Raw genomic sequence first — 15,715 nt, 5'->3', positions numbered from 1 at the left:
TGTCTTCATTCAGGTCCTCAAGATATATATATCTGATGGAGAGACATCGGGACTGTATGGAGGATGTGGGAGGGCCCACGTATTGCCAAGGTTGTTTGATCACCCTGGAAAATGTGAGCTGGAGAGGCCTCACACATCCTCTATACAGAAACAATTTGTCTCCACGCGATTTCCAAGTTTCTGGAGTCCTGCAGAGGCACATTCGTGGCCGTCAACTTGCTTCGGGCGTAGGGGTGCACGCCTGGATACAACCGTGTTTCCGTAGGCAACCACAAACATGAAGCATGAGATACTGGCAGAAGTAAAGCTGTGAGGACCGGGCGTGAGTCGTGCTTCGGTAGCTCAGATGGTAGAGCACTTGCCCACGAAAGGCAAATGTCCCGAGTTCGAGTCTCGGTCGGACACACAGTTTTAATCTGCCAGGAAGTTTCATGAAGGCATTGACTGTCTTGTTTCAGAATGAGATGGATGTATTAACAGTAACTTACTTTTCTCGCGTGTTTCTTTTTCACTTGACTGCCCCTTATATGTTCTCGTACGAGTTACGTTGCATTTAAAGCGATGAAGAAAATAAACTTCCTTCAGCAGTAAGAGTACTCTCCTGTTATTCTTGGATGAGATATTCAGCTAATTAGGTAAGTTTACATTGCAATGGGACTTGAAGACTTGTGGCAGCAGACGGAGACTTGGATATTTTGCTATCAAACTAGCTCAAATTAAGTACTGTAGGATATACACAACATATACATGAGCATTGCACAGATTACACCTATAAGATGTAACTCGAATAGACAGATGGCGAGTAGCTACAGGAGATCAGTTGTAAAGATAATAGCTCAAGCGTTGACTTGGTTTAGCTTATGTTAAACCTCCTTCAACAATTTCTGGCGCTGTGAGAAAGTCCATGTCACCGCGAAATACACAATAAACTTGGACGGAATGCGTTTTTGTTCACGGATGCATCAGAATTCACATAAACAGGAAGTTTTCACGGCAATGATACAGGTGATCATAGTTGGTTATGAACTTACATGTTACAAAATAAAGTAGCGAGAGGCTTTTATAATAAGCGATGACAAGAATTTCAGTCCATCAGACTGAGGTAATGATACATCTACGAATGCATTTGGCTCAAAGAACTGTAATTTGGCCTAGACTTTTTGTTTTTAAGTGGGTCAAGCCACAGTACACCAAGCAAAAGCAGATAAACATTTTTGGATCCCATTCACCGCTCTACTTGCATGGGTTCGACCTCCAAAGGTATAATTTACTTTTGATTTACCGGTACTCACACCCGTAATCGTAGGTCAAAATCCCAGAGACTGCGCATTTCCAAAATGCCTGGGGGATGATTGTTTCTCACATCCGCAGTTTTAAACCTATTAGTTATTCTGAAGGCGTTCTCTTGGTAGTGCTAAACGAGCAAAGAAATACTGTAAACTAGACAGTCCTCGAGATCTACTGGTAAATTTTACATCACACATCAGAATACGAATGAGTCGACCAATGATTCTCAGAACTATTTACCTATAAAACTAGGTCAATGTTTAAAAGTTTGTCAGTAGAAGAGCGAAAATTTGTCAGTAGTACAGCGAAATTCCAAGTGCTGCACAAGACCTTAGTTTATAATGGAGGAATCAATAGACTACATTCGTGGCGTGGATATTAGTTCGCAAATTGACACAGTTGTAAATATTTTCTGTGATATAACCGTACGCTAAAGAAGTGGAAATCCAAGTTTCCATCCCACATATATTCCCTTTCCATGTGCGGCAACTGCTCCCTCCAACATCTCTCATCAGTTACACTTCCAGAAGCAGAGTCCGTTTTGTTTGCAGATGACACAAGTATAGCAATAAATAGTATGTCGAGTGTAGTTCTAGAAAGATCTGCTAATGATATTTTCATGGATATTAATAAATGGTTTAAAGCCAACTCACTGACATTAAACTTCTAAAAGACTCACTATATGCAATCCAGAACCTGTAAAAGGTTTCCACCCAGCATATGCAAAAAGTATGAAGAAGAGATCAGATAGAAGAGGTTGACAGTCTTAAATTCCTGGGATTACAACTTGATAATAAATTCAGTTGGGAGGAGCACACCACAGAACTGCAGAAACGCCTTAACAAATCTGTATTTGCAATTCGAGTGTTAGCAGACATAGACGACATAAAACTGAAAAAGCTTGCATACTTTGCCTACTTTCATTCCATAATGTCATATGGTATAATATATTGGGGGTAACTCTTCAAGTCAAACAAAAGTTTTCAGAGTCCAAAAGCGTGTAATACGTATTATTTGTGGAGTAAATTCACGGACGTCCTGTAGAAACCTCTTCAAAGAACGGGGTACACTAACTACTGCCTCTCAGTATATTTACTCCTTAATGAAATTTGTCCTAAACAATATATCTCTTTTTCCAACAAACAGCTCAGTTCATACATACAATACCAGGAACAAAGTGATTTGCGCAAGGACTTAAAAGCACTTACTTTAGTTCAAAAATGGGTCCACTACTCAGGAACTCTCATCTTCAATAATTTGCCAGCAAACATAAAAAATTTAGTTACAAATAAAGATCAGTTTAAAAGAAGCCTGAAAGACTTACTAGTGGCCAACTCCTTCTACTCCATTGACGAATTTTTTAACAGAAACAAATGATGTATTGTATATATAATCATACTATTCTAGTCCACTGACGAATTTTTTTAATAGAAACAAATGATGTATATATATTCATACTATTACTATTGTTACTTTAGCTTTTTATTTTAAAAAATTGACATGTTCCACATCCACGAGGATCTCCTCAGCACGGATCTATAGAACGAAAAACTAATCTAATCTAATCTAACATCAATACGTTTAAGTGCAGATAACCACACGCCACTATTTTCTATGTCATTGCCATTCTTTTGCTTTCTTGAACTAGTTTGTCGACTGTGAAATGTGAGACTTACAGCTTAATATCTTCGTTGAGAGGACTGAAACCTCACAGTATGAACTAAAATTGCCACTTGTTTTTCTTCGAACACAGAGTTTGGAAGATTCAGGACAAATATTTAATTCTTCTACATTCGGGTGATCTGTCCTGTTATACAGAAGGATGGAAAAGACGTTGTAACACCATAGAAGATCTTCTGCAAACATAAGCAGTCTGAAAACCGGTTAAACTTCAGGCCGATTACGTTGTCGAGTTTTACAACAAAAACGTTGACCCATGAAAACAAAACAAAAATGTGGTAGGTGATCCCACTGATATTTCAAAATGGAAGATTGCGTTTACGAATACACAGACGCAAGGCAGTGAAGAAAATGTCATTTCAAAAGCTTTTTATACTAACAAATTACATAAGACTAGTAAATCAGATGTGTGGTAAGGTGGAAACTGTATCAGGTCTGGAGACTTTTAACAGTCGAGAATTTACTGCTTATCGCACATTTCAGATATGTGAGGCATATAACAGAGATAGAGGTTCATCTTATTACATGTCTACAATGCCGTTGGTGCTTAGGACGAGGAACCGTCGTAAAGTAAATGAATCAGAGTCTGTGTCAGTATGGGTTAAAGGTGCACTTAACTGTGCTAAGACTTAAGTTGTTGGCGAACTCACGCATTAGAACAAGTGCTGTAAAGAGGAAACTGGAAATACTCTTCCGCTCGTTTGGTCACCCTCCATAACTGCTGGTAAGAGTCCAACAAAATGTTAGAATTAATACCAGTAAGCCTCCCAACCCCCTTCCACCCTTGATCCATATAAGAGTCGAACTCTCATCTATAAAACATGTTCTAACACATGATTTCCTTACAAATGTGTATAGTGTGGATTTGCGCTCCGGTTTTAAGAGCAGTTAGGTTTTTGACGCGTCGCAATTTTTATGACGTTATATCTCCAGAACTACTTTCGTATAACGATATAATTTTGCAGATACGTTCATTGGTGTATGTGGAGACTATCTGAAAAATGTGTTGGAACTAGAGTTAGTAGTACAGAAGAAATGAATTAAAACGTCAAGCCTGACGATGAAGTTTTACGCAAGAAGGGCGAAAATGTGAGCGGTAATCTGTTTTTTTTTTCTTTTACTTTCTTATGGGGATGTATGAGGAAGAAAGAGTTTCGAATAGGTTTGAAATAATGTGCGAAGTTGGTTGGAAATTGCGAGACACTCTCATTCTCAAATACCGGAGGAATACAGTGTGCATAATTTGCGTTCCGTGAGTTACGCTTCTCAAGACATAAGTTTCTAACTTTAATATGGGATTCATTGTGTTAAACTTTTGACGTAGGACTATACCTCTCAGTGAGTGAACTATGACAGCATTTTAAAATTTTTAAATTCGGTAAAACTGAAAACGTTGTTTGGCTCTGGAAGCCGTTAGATAGGTAACCTGGAACTGGAATAGGGTGACCATTTTAGCCGTTTTGTAATATAGATAGTATGCACAGAGGGGGTATGATCAATAACGTAATGAAAAATTTGCCCTTAAAGTTCAGGTTTTAATTATTATTGGCCTCGAATTAAGATAAAAATTAGGGTTATGCACAGTCGCTCTTGGATAAACTCATCACACGAGGCCTGAAGGAGACACTGTATTGCACATACGTTGGTAGTTACATCATGGACGACATGTTAACCTACATGACTATGTCTATCCATGAAAGCAAACGTTCAAGGACAGAAAATCCTATCACAACACTCCTTGTTAGTAAAAATGTTTCAGCGAATTGATAATGGGAGAGTAACACATGTGCCAAAAAAAAGACGAAAATGGACAAGTTCAAAAAGCATATTCTGCAGAGTACATCTATGAGCGTAATAATAGGATTTTCATGTCTGATGCATAAATGAAAAGAGTTATTTGTAAGTGCTCTAGAAGTACAGCTGTCATAAAATAGGCTGTAAGGAGTGTAGAATAACATTTCAAGGAGCAGAAACATCAGCCTGGCAATGTTAATCGTGGTAATAACAACGAATGACAGAGGGTTATAACATCGGCAGTACAAGCGTGAGTATAGTTCATTCGTTAGTTTCAATAATGGAAAAAAAATCATACGTATTTTGTCCGACAGATGTCTAATGGTGTAATGAGACCCATCAAGGCGTTCGATACTTCTGGCGTATTTACGCATGACTCTCTCATTTCTGTGATGTGGAGAAGGGGAGAGAAATTTATTGCCAGTCTCCGAGAGAAGTCCATATTTATACGGATTGCTGCGGAACCTCTGCTGTTTAGCACAAAATGTCGAATCGAAACACGTTTCAGTTGTCTAAATTTCCGATTGTTATTCCCTATGACCAACCAGTTTCGGCGCTACATTACGTCGTTACATGTCGATCAGACGGCTTGAAGATGGCGTAATGTAGGGCCGAAACTGGTTGCTCAAATAGAATAACAATCGGAAATTTAGACAACTGAAAGATGTTTTGATTCGAAATTTTATAGGTCTATGCAGGATGTAACAATAGTGTATGGCTAAATTTAAAGGCAACATTCCTCATACACAGAGTAGTAAAATATGTTATATTACCATGGGTCTCGAAATGCTTATTTATTTATTTAGCGTATGACTACATCACAAAAAATAATATTACAATTACCTCAGACGAGAAACTAATATCCAGGCCACCAGTATACATTGTAGATCCCTCCGTTATCACCATTAAATCTGCTGGAGCGCCAGGGAAAGATCTTAGAGGACATTATGGAATTACGTAGCAGACAGTCTGCTTTTCAGCGCCACAGTCACAGCTTGGAGAAGTTATTTTCTTCTATTGTGCAAAGAGTCGGTACACCTTCCGGCGATGGTTCTTATTCATCAAGTATCGACCAGATCACTTTGGCATGTGTGTTTCCAGCAGCCGACAGTATTGAAATCGTTTCCAACTAACGTTCTGGCGGTTTCCAGGTGTGGATGACGAGAGCGAGGCCTACCTTTGCTCACGCTTGAAATATCTGCGGAAACAGGGATGTTAGGATATTTTTGTAGTTCATTGCATTCCCGTAGAAGTGCACTTTGCCGCCGCAGAGATGGAGGTGGTATGTGGCTAAGTAAGGGTAGACAGGTGTGGGTCTGATAGTACCAACTGTAGGACACATGGTGTGGTTGACCTTTGTGTCAACAAGTTTTGTGTGAGCACTATTCATCCAGGCTGTTGAGCAGTATTGCGCAACGGGGTACACCAATTCCAGAGCTGGAGTACGGACTGTATATGCAGTTGACCCACATGATGTGCCACGAAGTTTCTAAAGCATGTTATTTCGAATTTTGTTTTGACAGCGGTTTTTAATAGACGTCATTTGCAACTGAGCGTTCTATCACGCGTGACCCCTAGACATTACGGATTTCTGATATGTCTGAGTAATCTTTCCGTGACAGTGCTCAATTTCTACTTCTCTTCATAAACACATTAATCGTGGGAAACACAAAGGAACAGAACGTACCAGCGTTCGATTACATCAGTAGCCGGCATTCCTGCACAGATACACGTCTACGAACCCTCCAGTCGACAGCGTGTCGAGCTTCACTTTGCAAATGTGCTGTTCACCTATGACCCTTTGTTTCAACATAATTAGATTGTACATTTTCACAATCATAAAGTATGGACTGTTGATAATCCTCGCGAAATTGTGCGATGTCGTCATCAACAACGTTTTTGTGTCAACGTTTGTAGCGGCTTCGTTGAGGGGTGTCATACCATGCTTTCTTAGCTAATACTATGTTTTGCTAGAATAAATGTTTTTACGAGTGCGACGAAACATGTACTTCAGGTACAGTCGTGGACAAGACGAGCGGGACCCCTCGCCTTTTCGTTATGCTGATACGCACGGCTTTAAAGTCTATTACACAGTATATCAGGCAAGGCGACGAAGTGCTACCAACATACTATGCACGGGCGTGAAATTGACAAACTATCCAAACTTTGTCAGACTGTTTTCAGTCATATGTAAGACTATACGGGGGTTGGAACTTAAATAGTGGCAACTATTTATTCACAACCGATACGAAAGAGTTACATGTTTGCACCTATTACTGTCCTTCAAAGTAGTCACCAGCGTTGAATAGAACCCGTTGCCGTTACTCGCTAATAGGAGTATTTTGTTATTTCGATAAACATCCCGAATGATTGACATAAAGGCAGAAAATTCATGTTTTAGAGTCCAGAAAGCTCTATGCAACAGAAACTGCAGATCATTTTGCCATTTTCATTGTGAAATTGCTTGCTTATTCATGTCTGGGGTAATAACAGAGGGCTTTTTGCCTGGGTTGCCTTCTAGCGTAGTGAAAGGTGTTTACTACTGCAAGGGAGGTCTGGTTTGTTTTCCGTTCTAATCTCGATGGAGGCAGATAGACTATCAGTAAAGCAATTTTAAGAAATTCTCGCGCCCCCAAACCGTTTTATTTCTACCTTTATTCTGTTCTGGTGCCCTGTGGATGTCAATATGAAACTCATGTAGAATTTCATACTTGTTCCTGCCTTCCTTTTTCCGCTTCTATCAATACCTGAATTGACTTACGTGTGGGACTGAATGATTTTTAACTGAATTTCGTTATGAATGTTCACGCATTGCTAAATTTTCACACTTTCATGGTAGGTCAGCAACGGTAATCCCCTATGACTGGTCTGAAAGTTGACATAAACCGTTTCGCGGCCGAATGCGCATAATATTTTGCCAATTCGTAACGATCTGGGGAACTTTGTCTTACTAGAACAGTTGTGTTATCTCGATAAGCTGAAATTCATTTTTATTAGTACAGTTCATACTAATTAGCGTTTCTTCTTTCACTTATATCTTAAATTTACGTGTTGTGTTTAACACACTAATCAGTATTAATATAGTCTTACACATGATTGAAAACAGTCTGACAAAGTTCGGATAGTTTGTCAGTTTCACGCCTGTGCATAGTATGTTGGTAGCACTTCGTCGCCTTGACTGTTATGCTGTGTAGCAGACTTTACAGCTGTGTGGATCAGCATAACGAAAAGGCGAGGGGTCTCGCTCGTTTTGTCCACGACTGTACAATGGATTTCCTCCTCGTTCTGTTCTTAATGCTCGTAGGCTTCTAAATAACATATTCCGTTACAGAAGTATAGGTACATGTGGGCCAATTCCTTGGCCTCCACCCTCTGATGACCTAAATCAAGCAGATTTTTATTTGTGAGGGCATTTCTATTGTGCCCGTATTAAGGAAGACTACGAAACCATAAGCAATTCTCCAGAGACACATAAGCGGAACAGGGATTCAACACGATAGCGAGCTGATGCATGTATCTTAGATAAAGAAGGGAATTTTGAACATTTCATTTGATAAAAGTATTTCATTTTGTGCTTATATGCTCTTTTCCTGTATGTTTCCCATGATTAATGTGTTGAAGAGTTATAGAAACTGAGCTCTACCATGAGAACAAAGTGTTTCCTGACAGGTGTCCTTATAACATATATTCTTACTCCACGTGCGAGGAATTTTTCATGAGAATTCCGCCATACGCTTTTGTTACATCCACTACTGGGTAGTGTTTCTCAATAAACAAGTCATTTTGAACGCTTCAGTGATTTGGGACCTTGAACCGAATGACATAGGTACACAAAAGAGTATCCTACAACTTCGAAAAAAGTGGATCGCGTCGTGTAAGCAGGTGGATCGGCTCTTCATCAGTGGTGTCTGTTCCGCTCTCAGTTACAGCGAAAGGCATCAAAAGTTCCTCAATTCCCTTTGCAGCTATGTATGCAGTTCCTGAAGGGGAGCCATGCTGTCTAACAGCCAGGCATCAGCCCCACTTCAACGGGATTCCAATAAGGATGAGACACGACGGTCTGCTGCAGCCCTTTAGGAGTGGGTGTCTCACGTCCCACGTTCTGTCGGTATCTGCATCCGAGCTTATTCGCTCTATAATAGCTTCAACCCAAGTGTAGCATAGAGCACTTTGGAGTGTTTCTTTCACTAACTTACGTCACCAGATGTATCAGACACTACACACAGAAATAAAACAGTGAACAGTATTAATCAAATTTTCAGCTTAAATTTGAGTACAACACCAACCACTCTAACTTGAGGAGGATGGATATCGATTCTGTGTGATATATATTTTTCACGAACATGTCTAAGAAAAAAGGGGGCATGGAAGTACAGCACTTCTTGGAAGGCGAACTTACATCGGCGTTTCTTAATCTGATAGATTCAAATGGCAACCAACATCTGGATGGCAACGAAAGGACTGTGGATATACTACATGGATTATGAACTCGCTGAATAACTAACAAAAACCAATAGTCTCACAAAGGAAATGCAATTTTCTGGAAAGATAATACCATTAGAAGACTTTAAGGATAAATGAAGTGGGATGTTTTCATTTCTGACCTGGAGGATTTTTTAAGATCTGTAGGAACTTTCTGTCAATGCAATTCATGCGGAGTGTAACACTGCAACAAACTCGTAGCATGATAAGCGTTTGACACTTCGAGTACAAGAATTTTTCCTAACAGATCCGATTAGTAGTTCTTAAAATGTAATATAATGCAATTTTTCTTCCAGTAAGTTCACATATTAAACCTGCAAGAACTTACTATCATGGACCAGACTCTCATAGATAGGTAATAAGACTTCAACACAAATTACAGTACTGTGATGACCTAAAAAGCAGACAGATACTTCATTACTTTACGACAGAGTCAGAGTGTGGAACAAATCAAAATCAAATGTTTCTCTTGAAAGATGGGATCGCTCAATATCACTACATTTAATATGGAGGAATATTATTATGTTCATGGAATACACTTCACTTAAGTCGTTTGGCAGTTATGGTGAATACGCATCCCCATGCAACACGAACACACTGTCTCATCAAAAGTATCGAGACAACACTATGTAATGCAGAATTGATCAACAGATGTCATGAGAGGCGGACTCGACTGTAAAAAGGAGGTGCGGAGTATTGTGTTGTCAGTAGAGCAGCACTAACAGCGGTGTGGGTCAGCCAGGAGAGCTCAGTGACTTTGAACGTTGACCAGTCGGTGGATGTCACTTCAGTAATAAATTGTAAGGTTGAGCCAGATAGTATTGGATTTTACTTTATTTTTATTTTCTTTCAAAAGTTACCTTATTCTCTCGCTACGGTCAAGCAGTAGCCGGCAGCTTTGGCTGCCTGTAATTTTCCCGTCCCACGGTCCGGCAACAGCAAGTCAGCAATGGGAAAGCAATCCGATCACGCGCCTCCCTCGTGTGCTGACGAGGTAACACCATCTATGCGCCCGCATCTCGTGGTCGTGCGGTAGCGTTCTCGCTTCCCACGCCCGGGTTCCCGGGTTCGATTCCCCGCGGGGTCAGGGATTTTCTCTGCCTCGTGATGGCTGGGTGTTGTGTGATGTCCTTAGGTTAGTTAGGTTTAAGTAGTTCTAAGTTCTAGGGGACTGATGACCATAGATGTTAAGTCCCATAGTGCTCAGAGCCATTTGAGCCAGCCATCTATGCGATGTTGAGCAGGTCACGCTCTGGAAATTGCCATACCGCCCCTGTAGGTCTCTTGGCTTCTGATCAATCAGGGCGGAGGATGCTGCGTGGCTGTGCTGGACGTACTCTGCCACCCTCCGCCGGGGCTCTTTCTCTCGGTCGCGCACCATGTAGCAGTAAACACCTCCTGCCCTTTCCAGTATTGCGGCACTGTGGACTTTATTTTCAGTAGCTGCCATGCCAGTCGGACTTGTCCAAATAGCAGACACTGCTTTTCCTTAACTTGGGAAACTACGTTTCGCCCATGACTATGCTCTGGCTCACCCTCGCCTCCATTGGCCTGACTTAAGTGTCCCTTTTGAATGCAGTTGTTGTTAATTAAAGTCCTAGTAACTAAAACCGACCTAATGGTTTACTCCCACCCACCGCCTCCCTCTCCGGTTATCCTGCTCAAAATACATCAGGGCCGTTCAACCCTTCTAAAAACCCCAAGTCGATTGTTGATGGTATGTTTATGAATTTTCAACGTGAAGGAACAACCGCAGCTGAGCCAAGACTAGGCAGATTCATATACTGACTGAACAGGGACGGTTGAGCATTGCAGAGAGTATTTGTAAGAAATCACATGAAATCATCGCAAGGACTCACAAGACAAATCCAAAGTGCTACCAGCAGTTCACTCAGCACATGACTGTGCGCAGCGATTTAAAATGAACGTATTACAATGGTCCAGCACTCTTCATTGACTCACTGTCCCTGTCAGTTTAAGCTACACTTGGATCAGTTTAAAGAGCATCGCCACTGGACAGTGTATGACTGGAGATGAGTGCTCTGGCGTGGCGCATCAAGGTACACCCTTAGGCAATCCGATGGAAGTGTTTGAGTTTAACTACTGCCTGGAGAACCTTATCTGCCATTATGTGTAGTGCCAACAGCGAAGTACAGAGAGGGTGATAGGAGTGTTAATCATACTTAGGGGCCTTGTAAACAGTTCGGCGATAGGGTTCCTTCTATCAGAATCGAAAGCTAACCAAAACCGACAACGGTAGTTCAGGTATACATGGTGGCATTGCAAGCTGAAGATCAAGAGACAGAGAAAGTATATGAGGATATTGAATGGGTAATACTGCAGGTGAAGAGAGATGAAAATCTAATAGTAATGGGGGACTGCGAAGTGGGGAAGGAGTAGAGGGAAGGAGTAGGACCAAAGGTTACAGGAGACTATGCGCTTGGGACAAGGAATGAGAGAGAAGACAGACTAATTGAGTCCTGTAATAAATTTCAGCTAGTAATAGCGAACACTCCATTGAAGAACCAAAAAGGAGGAGGTACTCTTGGAAAAGTATTCACTTAGATTACATCATAGATACAAATTCCTAAATCACATACTGGATTTAGGGAGTACCCAGGAGTAGATATAGACTCAGATCACAATGTAGTAGTGATGAAGAGTAGGCTGTAGTTTAAGAGATTAGTCAGAAAGAATCAGTTCACAAAGAAGTGGGATACGGAAGTACTAGGACTTTAAATACAGCAATAAGGAATAGCGCAGTAGGCAGCACAGTTGAAGAGGAATGTACATCTCTAAAAAAGGCCATCACAGAAGTTGGAAAGAAAAATATACACTCCTGGAAATGGAAAAAAGAACACATTGACACCGGTGTGTCAGACCCACCATACTTGCTCCGGACACTGCGAGAGGGCTGTACAGGCAATGATCACACGCACGGCACAGCGGACACACCAGGAACCGCGGTGTTGGCCGTCGAATGGCGCTAGCTGCGCAGCATTTGTGCACCGCCGCCGTCAGTGTCAGCCAGTTTGCCGTGGCATACGGAGCTCCATCGCAGTCTTTAACACTGGTAGCATGCCGCGACAGCGTGGACGTGAACCGTATGTGCAGTTGACGGACTTTGAGCGAGGGCGTATAGTGGGCATGCGGGAGGCCGGGTGGACGTACCGCCGAATTGCTCAACACGTGGGGCGTGAGGTCTCCACAGTACATCGATGTTGTCGCCAGTGGTCGGCGGAAGGTGCACGTGCCCGTCGACCTGGGACCGGACCGCAGCGACGCACGGATGCACGCCAAGACCGTAGGATCCTACGCAGTGCCGTAGGGGACCGCACCGCCACTTCCCAGCAAATTAGGGACACTGTTGCTCCTGGGGTATCGGCGAGGACCATTAGCAACCGTCTCCATGAAGCTGGGCTACGGTCCCGCACACCGTTAGGCGATCTTCTTCTCACGCCCCAACATCGTGCAGCCCGCCTCCAGTGGTGTCGCGACAGGCGTGAATGGAGGGACGAATGGAGACGTGTCGTCTTCAGCGATGAGAGTCGCTTCTGCCTTGGTGCCAATGATGGTCGTATGCGTGTTTGGCGCCGTGCAGGTGAGCGCCACAATCAGGACTGCATACGACCGAGGCACACAGGGCCAACACCCGGCATCATGGTGTGGGGAGCGATCTCCTACACTAGCCGTACACCACTGGTGATCGTCGAGGGGACACTGAATAGTGCACGGTACATCCAAACCGTCATCGAACCCATCGTTCTACCATTCCTAGACCGGCAAGGGAACTTGCTGTTCCAACAGGACAATGCACGTCCGCATGTATCCCGTGCCACCCAACGTGCTCTAGAAGGTGTAAGTCAACTACCCTGGCCAGCAAGATCTCCGGATCTGTCCCCCATTGAGCATGTTTGGGACTGGATGAAGCGTCGTCTCACGCGGTCTGCACGTCCAGCACGAACGCTGGTCCAACTGAGGCGCCAGGTGGAAATGGCATGGCAAGCCGTTCCACAGGACTACATCCAGCATCTCTACGATCGTCTCCATGGGAGAATAGCAGCCTGCATTGCTGCGAAATGTGGATATACACTGTACTAGTGCCGACATTGTGCATGCTCTGTTGCCTGTGTCTATGTGCCTGTGGTTCTGTCAGTGTGATCATGTGATGTATCTGACCCCAGGAATGTGTCAATAAAGTTTCCCCTTCCTGGGACAATGAATTCACGGTGTTCTTATTTCAATTTCCAGGAGTGTAGGTACAAAGAAGGTAACTGCGAATAAAGCATTGTTAACAGGATAAATACGTCAGTTGATTGATGAAAGAAGGAACTGCAGAATGTGTAAGGAAATTCAGGAATACAGAAATACAAGTTGGTGAGAACTGAAATAAACAAGAAGTGCAGGGAAGCTAAGACGAAAGGGCTGCAGGAAAAATGTGAAGAAATCTAAAGGACTGACTCAGCATATGGGAAATTCAAAACAACCTTCAGTGAAATTAAAAGCAAGTGTGGCAACGGTAAGAGTGCAGTAGGAATTCCAATGCTAAACGTAGAGGAGAGAGCAGATAGATGGAAAGAGTACAGTGAAGGCCTCCACGAGGGGGGAGATTTATCTGATCTGATAGATGAAGAAACAGGAGAGGATTTAGAAGAGATATGGGATCCATTATTAGTGTCAGAATTCGAGACAGCTTTGGAGGACTTCAGATCAAATAAGGCGGAAGGTATAGATAACATTCCAGGAGAATTTCTAAAATCATTGGGGGAAGTGGCAACAAAACGACCATTCAAGTTGGAGTATAGGATGTATGGCTCCAGCGACATACCATCTGGCTTCCGGAAAAATATCATCCACACAAGTCCGAAGACTGCAATAGTTGAAAACTGCGACCACGCGGCTCGATGTGACTCTTTACAAATTAATTCTGCTTCTTCTTATCCCAGAAACCTGTCACTTAGTGAGAAAGCTTCCTCTTCTTCTATCCATTTCGGACTGCTGGTTGCTGTGCTCTTTTTGCTGGTAAGGGACAGTGGAAACATCCCTCGTACAGTGACCTACCGGGATTTGGATCGGTTCTGTACGGTTTCCAATTTCATGTTGCTCCAGGCACGCATGATTGCACATAACTTACACAGCACATAAAATATTACAACATCAGACTCCGTATGTGTTCCTGGAATGCAGTCGTAGCGTTTACTCCTTACCCCGAAGATGTGTACCTTCTCTGGTTTCTTAATGTGATACTCTGCGTGCTTTTATTTGGATAGTATGTAAACATGTTACTAGCAAGATCTTTCATACCATAATATTTTAGTTTCAGTCAGTATATGTTTCAGCTCCAATGCCTTAAAAAATTTTACACGAATAAAACAGCTTCAAAAGTCTGATTTCTTTATAAATGAGTTAATGTGTTATGTATTTGACGTTAAGCACATAAGCGAGAAAAATTTAGTAAAGGTTTGAAATTGTGTTTAAAGTTTATCGGAAGTCGCCAAATGCTCTGATTATCAAATACTGGGTCAGTATACTATGGGAAATTTGCACTCCGTTTTAAACAATAATTATTCGCATATCTCAATGCTTATGACGTCATATATCCAGAACTGTGTCACAAAACGTTATAATTTTGCAAGTATACTCAGTGGTATACGTATGGTATGTGGATATTGTCTGCAAACTGTGTTGCGAATAGAGTTAGTAGTAAAGAAGTAATAATTTAAAATGTCATACCAGAAGCTGGAGTTTCACTGTATGAAGAACGAAAGTGTAGTTAGCGATAAACATATTTCACCTGTTTATGGGGTTGTCACCAGAACAAAAGTTTCCATAAGGCTTGAAATTACGTGTTGAGTTGTTGGAAGACGCAAAGTGCTCTCGTTCTCAGATATGGGATGAATAAATAAATAAAGTTTCGTAAACGTTTGAAATTTAATGTTTGTTGGAAGCCTCAAAATGCTCAAATATTGCATGAGCAAAGTCTGGGTAATTTGGGCGCCATGAGTTACGCTGCCTCGCAACATACGCAGGGTTTCTAAGTGTGATACCAGCCACACTGTGTTAAATCCTTAACGTAAGATCTCATCTCTTAATGAGTGGATTATGACAGTATTTTAAATTTTTATATTCGGCCAATAGTTGTATGAAATACTGGAAAACCAATTTTTTTTGTCCATGTAAGTCATTAGACATGTAACCTGCAAGTGGCACCGTGCGTCGTGTACCGGGTTAGATATTGTGGTCGGCTCAATCAAAAGCCTTTGATGCGTCGCAGGAAATATGGATTGACGATAATATGTCATCTAAATACTGTGTAATATGATTAGTGGATTCCAAAAATTTCACTTTCTGTTTGCAAATACCACTTTTTGATATAAATTGTAGCTGATTATGTGTGTTATTATGTTACTATAGCATAAATGTTACTGATTTTTCCTACATTACCCTTTGTGTATAACCAAATTTATAAGTA

At 41.8% G+C, this 15,715-nt stretch overlaps 1 protein-coding gene across 1 annotated transcript in view; it reads right to left on the bottom strand.

Moving 5' to 3' along the window:
- LOC124803188 (orexin receptor type 2-like) overlaps positions 1-15,715 on the bottom strand; it is a 67,440-nt gene that overhangs the window by 48,931 nt on the left and 2,794 nt on the right. The window lies entirely within an intron of this gene.

Source organism: Schistocerca piceifrons, chromosome 6 (genome assembly GCF_021461385.2).
Source record: "Schistocerca piceifrons isolate TAMUIC-IGC-003096 chromosome 6, iqSchPice1.1, whole genome shotgun sequence".
NCBI lineage: Eukaryota > Metazoa > Arthropoda > Insecta > Orthoptera > Acrididae > Schistocerca > Schistocerca piceifrons.
Note: the sequence above shows the minus strand (reverse complement) of the source record. Positions and strands in the feature narration are given on the sequence as shown.